This window comes from Heptranchias perlo, chromosome 4 (assembly GCF_035084215.1).
Source record: "Heptranchias perlo isolate sHepPer1 chromosome 4, sHepPer1.hap1, whole genome shotgun sequence".
Lineage (NCBI taxonomy): Eukaryota > Metazoa > Chordata > Chondrichthyes > Hexanchiformes > Hexanchidae > Heptranchias > Heptranchias perlo.
In genome coordinates this window covers 129075765-129087879 of record NC_090328.1, presented here as the reverse complement: position 1 = coordinate 129087879, position 12115 = coordinate 129075765, and positions in this window count along the sequence as shown.

The window sequence follows — 12115 nt, the reverse complement described above, 5'->3', positions numbered from 1 at the left end:
TCCAGCAATTTTATTTTAAATTCACAAGCTTTCGGAGGCTTCCTCCTTCGTCAGGTAAATGTTTACCTGACGAAGGAGGAAGCCTCCGAAAGCTTGTGAATTTAAAATAAAATTGCTGGACTATAACTTGGTGTTGTAAAATTGTTTACACTTATGAAAGTGTTCATAGCTTACACTAGCACTTTTATTCAAAGAGGGCACCACCTATCTGATATCCTTCCATGTTCAGCAGATGGAAGATTCCACATTCACCCTCAGCATGATCACCTCGCTTGACTGCTGGACTCTGTTTGTGGTTTGACCTCCTGCCCCATAGGAAGTATTTTCCCCTCCCTTATGCCATCCACAATAATCAGCAGGGTCTGTTTCGTGAAGTGGGCTTTTCAGGGTCTTCTTATCCTTGCATGAATTTTCAACATTTGTGCACAGCACAGCTGGATTGTCCCACTCTGTTGTTTATATATATTTTATGCCAATTTAGAAGGTTAGATAGATTCATTGGCATTATTACAGGTAAGTTCTGATTGGGCATTTGCCTAATAAAGTGAACTGCCTGATATTTTGACTGATGTGCTACTATGAGATTTACTTGTTGTCGCTGAACACAAACCACATGATTGGTCATGAATTAGGTTTGGAACAACCCTAATATTAACTGGGACACAAACAGTGTGAAGGGTATAGAGGGCACAACATTCTTAAATTGCATTCATGAGAACTTTTTTAGCCAGTACGTAGCAAGCCCAATGAGATAGGAGGCAGTTCTGGATTTAGTTTTAGGAAATGAAGCTGGGCAGGTGGAAGGACTATCAGTGGGAGAGCATTTTGGTGGTAGTGATCATAATTCAGTTAGATTTAGCATAGTTATGGAAAAGGACAAAGATAGAACAGGAGTTAAAGTTCTCAATTGGGGAAATGCCAATTTTACTAAGCTGAGAAGTGATTTAGCAAAAATGGACTGGAAACAGCTACTTGTAGGTAAATCAATGTCAGAGCAGTGGGAGGCATTCAAGGGGAAGATTCAAGAGGTTCAGAGTAAACATATTCCCACAAAGAAAAAGGGTGGGACTGCCAAATCTAGAGCCCCCTGGATGGAGCATACAGGGTAAGATAAGGCAAAAAAGGAAAGCTTATGTCAGATACAAAGAGCTGAATGCTACAGAAAGCCTAGAGGAGTATAAAAAGTGCAGGGGTGAAATTAGAAAGGAAATTAGGAAAGCAAAGAGAGGGCATGAAAAAATATTGGCAAGTAAAATCAAAGAAAACCCAAAGATGTTTTATAAATACATTAAGAGCAAGAGGATAACTAAGGAAAGAGTAGGGCCTATTAGAGACCAAAAACCTATGTGTGGAGGCGAAAGATGTTGGTATGGTTCTTAATGAAATACTTTGCATCTGTCTTCATGAAAGAGAGGGACGATGCAGGCATTGTAGTTGAGGAGGGGGAGTGTGAAATATTGGATGGGATAAACATAGTGAGAGAGGAAGTATTAAGAGGATTAGCATCTTTGAAAGTAGATAAATAACCAGGCCCAGACGAAATGTGTCCCAGGCTGTTAAAAGAAGCAAGGGAGGAAATAGCAGAGGTTCTGACAATCATTTTCTAATCCTCCCTGGATACAGGTGCTGTGCCGGAGGATTGGAGGACTGCTAACGTTGTACTGTTGTTTAAAAAGGGAGCGAAGGATAGACCGAGTAATTACAGGCCAGTCAGTCTAACCTTGGAGGTGGACAATTTATTGTAATCAATTCTGAAGGACAGGATGAACCGTCACTTAGAAAGGCACAGATTTGTTAAGGCTAGGTCGTGTCTGACTAACTTGATTGAATTTTTTGAGGATGTAATCAGGAGGATCGAAGAGGGTAGTGTGTTTGATGTAGTCTATATGAATTTTAGCAAGGCTTTTGACATGGTCCCACTTGGCAGACTGATCAAAAAAGTACAAGCCCATGGGATCCTAGGGAGAATTTCAAGTTGGATCCAAAATTGGATCGGTGGCAGGAAGCAAAGGGTAATGGTCGACGGGTGTTTTTGTGACTGAAAGACTGTTTCCAGTGGGGTGCCACAGGGCTCAGTATTAGCTCCCTCGCTTTTTGTGGTATAAATGATTTAGACTTAAATGTAGGGGGCACGATTAAGAAGTTTGCAGATAAGACAAAAATGGACCATGTGGTTGATAGTGAGGAGGAAAGCTGTAGGCTGCAGGAAGATATCAATGGACTGGTCAGGTGGGCAAAAAAGTGACAAATGGAATTCAATCCGGAGAAGTGTGAGGTAATGTATTTGGGGAGGGCAAACAAGGCAAGGGAATACACAATAAATGGGAGGATACTCAGAGGTGTCGAGGAAGTGAGGGACCTTGGAGTGCATGTCCCTGAAGGTAGCAGGACAGGTAGATAAGGTGGTTAAGAAGGCATACAGGATACCTTCCTTTATTAGCTGAGGCATAGAATATAAAAGCAGGGAGGTTATGCTAGAACTGTATAAAACACTAGTTAGGTCACAGTTTGAGTACTGTGTACAGTTCTAGTCATCACATTACAGGAAGGATGTAATTGCACTAGATACGGCACAGAGGAGATTTACGAGGATGTTGCCGGACTGGAGAATTTTAGCTATGAGGAAAGATTGAATAGGCTGGAGTTGTTTTCTTTGGAACAGAGGAGGCTGAGGGGAGATTTAATTGAGGTGCACAAAATTATGAGGGGCCTAGATAGAATGGATAGGAAGGATCTATTTCCCTTAGCAAAGAGGTCAATAACCAGGGGGGATAGATTTAAAGTGATTGGTAGAAGGATTAGAGGGGAGATGAGGAAAATGTTTTTCACCCAGAGGGTGGTGGGGGTCTAGAACTCACTGCCTGAAAGGGTGATAGAGGCAAAAACCCTCATAACATTTAAAAAGTATCTGGATGTCACCTGAAGCGCCATAACCGACAAGGCTATGGACCAAGTGCTGGAAAATGGGATTAGGCTGGGTGGCTCATTTTTGGCCGGCACGGACACGATGGGCCAAATGGCCTCCTTCTGTGCCTTGAATTTTCTATGATTCTATGAAGGATCAAATTACTTCTTCTGTAATAAAAACAGAAAATGCTGAAAACATTCAGCTGATCAGACAGCATCTGTGGAGAGAGAAGGATAGGGTTATCATTTCAGGTCGATGACCTATCAGAACTCTTTATTTTCTCCTTATTTTTAGTTTGGAAGAAGTACAAGTAAATTGCTGTCTCATTGGGAAGGAGTGTTTGGGGCCCTGGGCGGTGGTATGGGAGGAGGTGAAAGGGCAAGTGTTGCATCTCCTGTGCTTGCGTGGGAAGATGCTGCGGAATGGAGAATAAGTATTAGGGGGTGTTGGAGGTGTGGACCAGGGTGTCACGGAGGGAACGGTCGCTTCGGAATGCTGAAAGAGGAGTGGAGGGAAAGATGTTTTTGGTGGTGGGATCGCATTGGAATGGCAGAGGATGATTTATCGAACTCAGAGGCTGCTGGGTTGAAAGGTGTGGACAAGGGGGATCCTATCATGGTTCTGGGACAGAGGAGAAAGGGTGAGGGTGGAACTTCAGGATATGGGACTGACGTGGCTGAGGGCCCTGTTTACCACGGTGGAGGGCAATTCTCCGCTGAGGAAAAAGATGGACATTTCAGAAACTCTGGTGTGGAAGATGATATCATTGCAGCAGATGCGACGGAGATGGAGAATCTGTGAGAAGGGATGGAGTCCTTACAGGATGTGGGGTGGAAAGAAGTGTAATCATGGTAGCTGTGGGAGTCATTGGGCTTTTAGTAAATATCAGTGGACAATCTATCTCTAGAGATGGCAGTTTAATATAGGGTACGGTAGCATAGTGGTTATGATACTGGTACTAGAAATCTGGAGGCCTGGACTAATACTCTAGAGTGCATGAGTTCAAATCCCACCATGGCAGCTAGGGAATAAAATCTAGAATTAAAAATAAACAGTATCAGTAATAGTGGCCATGAAGCTACTGGATTGTTGTAAAAACCCATCTGGTTCACTAATGTCCTTTAGTGGAAGGAAACCTGCTGTCCTTACCTGGTCTGGCCTATATGTGACTCCAGACCCACAGCAATGTGGTTGATTCTTAATGGCCTAACAAGCCACTCAGTTGCCAAGAAAGTGGCTCACCAACACCTTCTCAAGGGCAATTAAGGGATGGGCAATAAATGCCAGCCTTGTCAGTGACACCCACTTCCCATGAACGAATAAAAAAAAAATGTTGAGGAAGTGAAGGGAAGATTCAAAGATGGTCCACGTGAAGGTAAGGGAGGGCAAGAGTGGTGGCAGTTCGAAGCAAAATTAATGAAATTGTTCAGCTCAGAATAAGAACAGGAAGCAGCACCAACACAATCATTTATGTACCAGAACAAGAGGGCAGGGAGGGGACTTGAGTAGGATTGGAACAAAAAGTGTTCAACATATCCTACAAGAAGACAGGCATAGCTAGGACCCCTGATAGTTCCCATAAAAGGCACCTTTTATTTGGAGGACTTGAGTGGAGTTAAGGAAAAGTTGTTCAATGTGATAATAATAGCTACTCTTCAAATAATTTTGAAAAAATAACGAAAGGAATTTAACAGGTCGATCAAAGTGGAAGAGGCTGGAGTAGTGATGGGAGTGAGGTGGCGGGGGGGGAAGGAAAAGGGTGTTGGGAAGCTGGAGGAGTGGGGGACATGATGGGAGCAAGGGAGTGGGGAATGCACAAGTATTGGGTGAAGAGATAGGAGAGGACCTGCTGAAGGCCACATTTCCCTGCAAAACCCATACCAAATGCATTGAAGGCATCAGCTCACAATGTTTAAGGTCGACCTCAATTACTCGTGGACAGAACAGCCATGCCCCTCATGTAGTCATGTCACTGGGGAAGCAGAAACATAAGATTAGGTGCTACAACACATCAATCACACACTGTTACTGAGGCAAAGCACCGGGATGATAAACAGTAATCATACAGATAATTCAAAGTAGGGAAATAAAAAGGTAGCTTTTCCATTGCTATATGCCACTGGTGCATGCGAGGGCCAGGCATCGGGAGGCACGCAAAGTTTGGGGTTGACCTGAAAGTACACTAGTCAGCCTGTTGCCCAATATTTTGCAACTAGGACAGCATTAGATCCTCAACAGGCCTGTGCTGCTGGAGTGTTCAGTCCACATTAAGGCTTTGAAACTGATGTAAGTGTAGATGATGTGGAGATGCCGGTGATGGACTGGGGTTGACAATTGTAAACAATTTTACAACACCAAGTTATAGTCCAGCAATTTTATTTTAAATTCACAAGCTTTCGGAGGCTTCCCCCTTCGTCAGGTGAACGATGTAAGTGTAGGCAAGGTTTCCCTACTCCATATTTTTTATGTTTTGTCCCTGAAATGCAAAGTCATTGCTGGGTGCTAATATAAACCAGACACATCTCCAAAGTCGCTTCCTGACCTTCAGAACTGGGGTTCTTAATGTTGAGTGTCCCTTAGTTTTCTGAATGATAGTAAATATTTTTTAAAATGCTTTTATGATTTGTTGCAGTTCTACATATTTAGGTGCATTATTTTGATTTTGCATTAGAAAGTTGAAATTATCTTTTCTTTTTCTCCATCTACCATCTAAGAGAGTTTTTTTTATTTCTTGCAACAGCCTCCACTGGGAGGATGGGCATTTATTTGGTAATTCCTTTTGCCCTCAGGGAGCTGGAGGCCAGGTAGGAGTTCCACAGGAATGATCAGAGGTTAGTGAGCCTGCATCAGTAGTGGTCAGATATGACCCACTCTTTTCCAAGGAGGTCTGTGTACAAACCCCATTACAATTACTTGGACATCTGGTGGATCTAGGACTTTCCAAAACATGGAATGTCTCTTAGTGACACTCAGCTAACAGTCACCATCCCATCCCCGCCACGGGGATTTCACTGAGAAGAAGCACCAGATTAGTTAGGAGAGCACGACATGCATCATGGATAGGGAGAGAAAGTACCATGGGAGCAGATACTAGGTTCAGGGACACTTCTGTGGGTGTTGAACAATAAAGAATACAGCACATGGCATTTTCTGTTGGGAGCCACTTTCATTTGTTAATGTGTAAGTGCTGTGCCGGACAGTCAAATGTTGTTCCTAGGACAGAAGGGATTTGTTCTGCGTGACATGATTGCTAATGTTTAATTCCATGGGTCAGGGGAGATGGTGAGAGGAACGTGGTTGTGGTAATGGATCAGTTACTTTCAGGAGAATGTTTTGTTTTTAATGTTTGCCGAATGGCTCCAGCATCTCTCAACAGAGTTGCTGGTGATGGCTGATCATCCTCTCCTGGACCCTTATGCCCCTCCTCCCCTTCCTCTTCCGAGCACTCTTGCTGCTGTGTCTCCAGGTCCCAATCTCCACCAATTGCCAGGCTGTGCAGCATGTGGCACACAACATTGATCCAGAAGAGCTTCCAACTCGTCGCCATCATCGTCCCTGGGGGACTCCCAATAGATCCCCAGGGTCAGGAGTCTGGAATCACTTCCCAGCACCTACACCAAATGGGAAAATGTCAGATCCTCCTTCTACTGCAGGTAAACTTAGTATAACTGGTTCCTGGAAGCTCACAAAGATTGTTGTTAAACTGCACGCTGTCTGCTCCTTTAAATAATGTGGCCTCCCAGATGCAGCCTTTCTCCCCTCAATTCCCACTTAAATTTTCACATCGTTCACCTGACGAAGGAGGAAGCCTCCGAAAGCTTGTGAATTTAAAATAAAATTGCTGGACTATAACTTGGTGTTGTAAAATTGTTTACACTTAAATAGGGACAGACTGCACTTGACTTGTGACCAGCAGAAATGAAGGAAAGTTATTCGCAAATTTTGACATCAGTTGCCCTCAATCCTTAATTTAAATCTGATTTAAATAAGAACGTCTGTTTCAGTCGTACTGATGTGTTACAGGAAGGATCCAGGCAGTTCAATGGAGGCAAAGAGTGGAATATTGGGTTTCTGCTCATTTTAGAGGACTATCAGGGCCCTTTCATTTTGTTTTGCTATGGTGCAGTGTAACCCCGTGCGTTAGTGAATGAATGGGTGAGTGACAGGTTAGAAGGAATAATAACCAAAAGGTGCTATTAAATCTGAGCTTGGGGGCAGCCTCTAATATCCTCCCCAACTCTCTTTATGTCCTCCAACACCAGAATTTGGAGACCCTCTCCTCATGGACAATATTGCAAATACCCCTCTGGTCTGGATTTGTTCCCAATTATTTTATGACTATTTCTTATAAGCGGATACAAAACAAACAAATGTTGGAATTGGAGACCAGAGGCCGTGTCACCCGAGCAGCCAACCTACATCCCACTTCTTGGGAATCCATAAAATGCAGAGTGCAACAAGGTTGTGTTAGTCGTGTACTTAATAGATTTGGGGGCAACATTACAAGAATAGACCCGAAGCAAAGTGGGCCCTATAGCAACTTAAGGCATGTGTCTGCATTTCTCAACCAACTGATAATAAAGGTTAGACCAAGATAAGGAATAATGGTAACATATACGATCAGGGAACAAACAAAGTTATAGAACATAAGTACAAAATAACTTTTGAAAATAAAGTAAGGGGAACAATTTTTAAAAACAAATTAAATTGCCTGTACAGTAATGTGCACAGCATCCAAAACAAAATGGGAGAACTGGAGGCAATAATTTGTAGTGAGGGATCAGATGTAGGAGGAATAACTGAAACATGGCCTCATAAAGAACAGGACTGGCAGTTAAATATTGCAGGATTTAACACATTTCGAAAGGATGGGGTAGTTGTACTAATTAGAGTCAATGTAATGGCAATAAAAAAAGGGACATAAGTAACATTAAGATAGAAACAAAATCAGTATAGATTGAGAAAAAGGGTAAGGAGGCATCGATCACGTTAATAGGTATATTCTACAGACCACCTAATGGTGGAAGGGAAGTGGAGGAAGAAATATGTCGGCAAACCTATGAAATGAGTAAACAATATCGAATAATAATCATGGGAGATTTTAACTACCCCCAAATAAACTGGCAAGAAGAGGTAGGGAAAGGGGAATGGAGTTTTTACAATGTGGACAGGACTCCTTTCTTGCCCAGTATATGAGAAGCCCATCAAGAGAGGAATCATTGCTGGATCTAGTAACAGGGAATGAATCAGAGGAGATAAGAGAAGTAAGCGTAGGGGAACATCTTGGCAACAGCGATCATAACATAATAATGTTTAAAATAATGATTGAGAAAGACCAAAGTAATGAATTGGAATAAAGTTAATTTTGAGGGGTTGAGAATAGAACTAGAGAAGATAAACTGGAATAAAATTTTGACGGACAAAGAGATAGAACAGCAATGGGAAATATTTAAAACGGTGATCAATAGAGTTCAGGAGAAATATATTATTCTATAAAAAAGAAGAAACTAGCCAATAATGAAACACCAGGGATGCATAAAGAGATAAGGGTAAAATTGAAGCTGAAGAAAATGGCATACTGTAAGTATATAGACAATAAAGGAGAATGACAAAAGGGAATACGGAGAGGGTAGGAAAGAAGTCAAAAAAACAATTAGGAAAGCAAAGAGGAACTATGAAATTAAATTATCAAGGAATATAAAAAGAAACAGTAAAGTATTCTACAGACACATAAATAACAGAAGAAAAATCAGGATAGGGGTGCACAAGACAAACTCACAGGTAATGACAGCGAAATGGCAGAAATATTGAATAGTTACTTTGCCTCAGTATTTACCAGAGAGACTAACAAGGTGGGCATGACATTGAAAGAAGAGATCAAAAAAGATCAAAAGGGAATTGGATAAGTACTTGAAGGAAAAAAAATTGCAGGGCTACGGGGATAGGGCGGGGTAGTGGAACTAGCTGGATTGCTCTTGCAGAGAGCTGGCACGGATTCGACAGGCCGAATGGCCTCATTCTGTGTTGTAACCATTCTATGATTCTAAGATAGAAAGACATTTAAAATAGGAAGGCGGGAGATAATTGATAAACTAATCAAACTTAGAGATGATATATCCTTAGAGATGATATTTTTGGAGTCAGGGACCAGATAGCAGAATGGATAGCAAGCTGGCTACAAAACAGAAAACAGAGAGTAAGGGTTAAGGGTAACTAGTCAGACTGGCAAAAGGTGGGAAGTGGTGTTCCATAGGGATTGGTACTAGGACCACTGTTGTTTACATTAGCGATTTGGACCCGGGAATCGGAAGTACAATTTCAAAATTTGTGGAAGACACCAAATTGGAGGGTATAGTTAATAGAAAGGAAGAATTTCAATATAAATAAGTGTGAGGTGGTACATTTTGGTCGGAAAAATAAGGAGGCCACATATTGCTTGGAGAATAAGAGTCCAAATGGGGTAGAGGAGCAAAGGGATCTTTGGGTACAGATACAAAAATTACTGAAAGGGGCAAAGCAGGTTAATAAGGCCATAAAAAAGGCAAACCAAGCATTGAGGGTTCAGTTCGAGAGGAATAGAATTGAAAAGCAGAGAAGTTATGTTAAACTTGTATAGAGCCTTGATTAGACCACATTTGGAGTAACCAAGGTTTTGTACAAAGACAAAATGGTGTGCTTTATTTTATAGTGAATTGTCCCATAAATACACACGAGCACTGTGTTCGGTTTTGCTATACTTTTATGGTATTGGTCATGAACCTTTAGAGATTGATGCACTAAAACACCAAGATCCTTTCTTTCACCACTGGCTTTAGTTCTTTTCCTTGAACAGTTTAGCATTTGATTAGCATTTGACCTGCCCACATGCATAACACTGCACTTTTCTAAGTTAAACATCATTTGGCAATCACGGGCCCAGTCTCCCAGCGCGTCTAGAATTGATTGTAACAGCCAAGCATCCCCTACAGCCCTAACTCTCAAACATATCTTGGTATCGTCTTTCAACTTACAAATCATTTCCCCAACACCTACATCTAGATAATCAATGAAAATAGTAAACAGCAAAGGTCCTAACACCAATCCATGTAGGACACAACTGATGACCGGTCTCCAAGTAGATCTAAATTCATTGACAACCACTTTCTGCCTTCGGGCTTTCAGCCAATTCTCAATCCAATGCAATAGATTACCACCAATTCCAAAAGATTCTACCTCATAGAGAAGCATCTTAAGCAATACCTTATCAAAAGCTTTCTGAAAATCCAGGTAGACAATGTTTTTCTCATCCACCATCTTGGTGACTTCTTCAAAAAAATGCTGTTTAAATCACAGATCCCATACATGTACATTAATTTTATTTACAGTGGGATAAATTATATCCTTTATATCTAGAGGACTGGAGTACAAGGGGGCAGAAGTTATGCTGCAGCTATACAAAACGCCGGTTAGACCGCACCTGGAGTACTGTGAGCAGTTCTGGGCACCGCACCTTCGGAAGGACATATTGGCCCTGGAGGGAGTGCAGCGTAGGTTTACTAGAATGATACCTGGACTTCAAGGATACGAGGAGAGATTACACAAATTGGGGTAGTATTTTCTAGAGTTTAGAAGGTTAAGGGGTAATCTGATCGAAGTTTATAAGATATTAAGGGGAACGGATAGGGTGGATAGAGAGAAACTATTTCCGCTGGTTGAGGATTCTAGGAGTAGGGGGCACAATCTAAAAATTAGAGCCAGACCTTTCAGGAGTGAGATTAGAAAACATTTCTACACACAAAGGGTGGTAGAAGTTTGGAACTCTCTTCCGCAAACGACAATTGATACTAGCTCAATTGCTAAATTTAAATGTGAGATAGATAGCTTTTTGGCAACCAAAGGTATTAAGGGATATGGGCCAAAGGCAGGTATATGGAGTTGGATCACAGATCAGCCATAATCTTATCAAATGGCAGAGCAGGCACGAGGGGCTGAATGGCCTACTCCTGTTCCTATGTTCCTATTAGATTGTAGAACACTAAACACATAGATTTGAAATCAATAAATTGTTCATACTGTAAATAGCAGTTGGATACACCAGAACATTTACCATAAAGGTTCATATCGAGTTCCTTTCAGGTTTTTAAACTGTTGATCCATTATTTTCCCATTTATAGTTATAACGCAACAATATAGGAATTGCTGCCCCAGTAATTAGTGCTGCCATTGTGCTTTTCTGATAAGACATGTCCACCAGCAAAATACACAATTATTTTTACCAGGGACATTATCTAGCTAGCCAAAGGCACTTTTTAAAATTCATTGTTGGGATGAGGGTACCACTAACAAGGCTGGCATTTATTGAGAAAGGGCTGAGCTTGCTCGGCCACTTCACAGGACAGTTAAATGTCAATCATGTTGGTGTGGGACTGGAGTCACATCGAGGCCAGACTGTGAAAGAATGGAAGGTTTTCTTCACCAAGGGACATTAATAAACCAGTTGGATTTTTACAACAATCCAACAGTTTTTACTGATGACTATCTGTTTATTTCTAGATTTTAAACTGAATTCAATTTCTTAAACAGTCATATTGGGATTTGAACTCACATTTGATCTGGATTAACTAGTCCAGTAATATAACCACTACACTACTGCCATATGACATCAAAAATGCAGCAAGAATTCGATTTCTTTATTGTGAAGGCGTTCACAACAGTATCAACTGCAAGATTATAAATGCTTGGGTTTTGTTTCTATCTTGACGGCTGTGATTCTTGATATACTTTGGCGCGGACTCGATGGACTGAATGGCCTCCTTCCATGCTGTAACCTTTCTATGATTCTACGTACATTACTGTATATTGAGATGCAGACTGGAGAGTATAAAGCAGTGCACTGCAGTGTGAATGTGGCACAATAATATCCTACTTTGTTTCATCCAGATTACAATTCTCCCCAGCAAATAATCAATTTTTGCTTTATATGACCTAAGATAAATTTCAGGGATAATTTTCTACTCCCGGCAAGAAGTTCCATCTGCCGGGAGCACATATCAGAAGTTCGGGAGTAAATAGCTTACGATTAATGGTCATAGAATCACGCACAACGCATGGCCAAATTTTCAATATGCGCCTTTGATAGCCGAGGACTCCCACTCAGAGCACAAAGTCAGCAAATGCCCCTCTCCCACCCTGTTTTATGTAATCTTAGGCTGCATTTGGACTCAATGT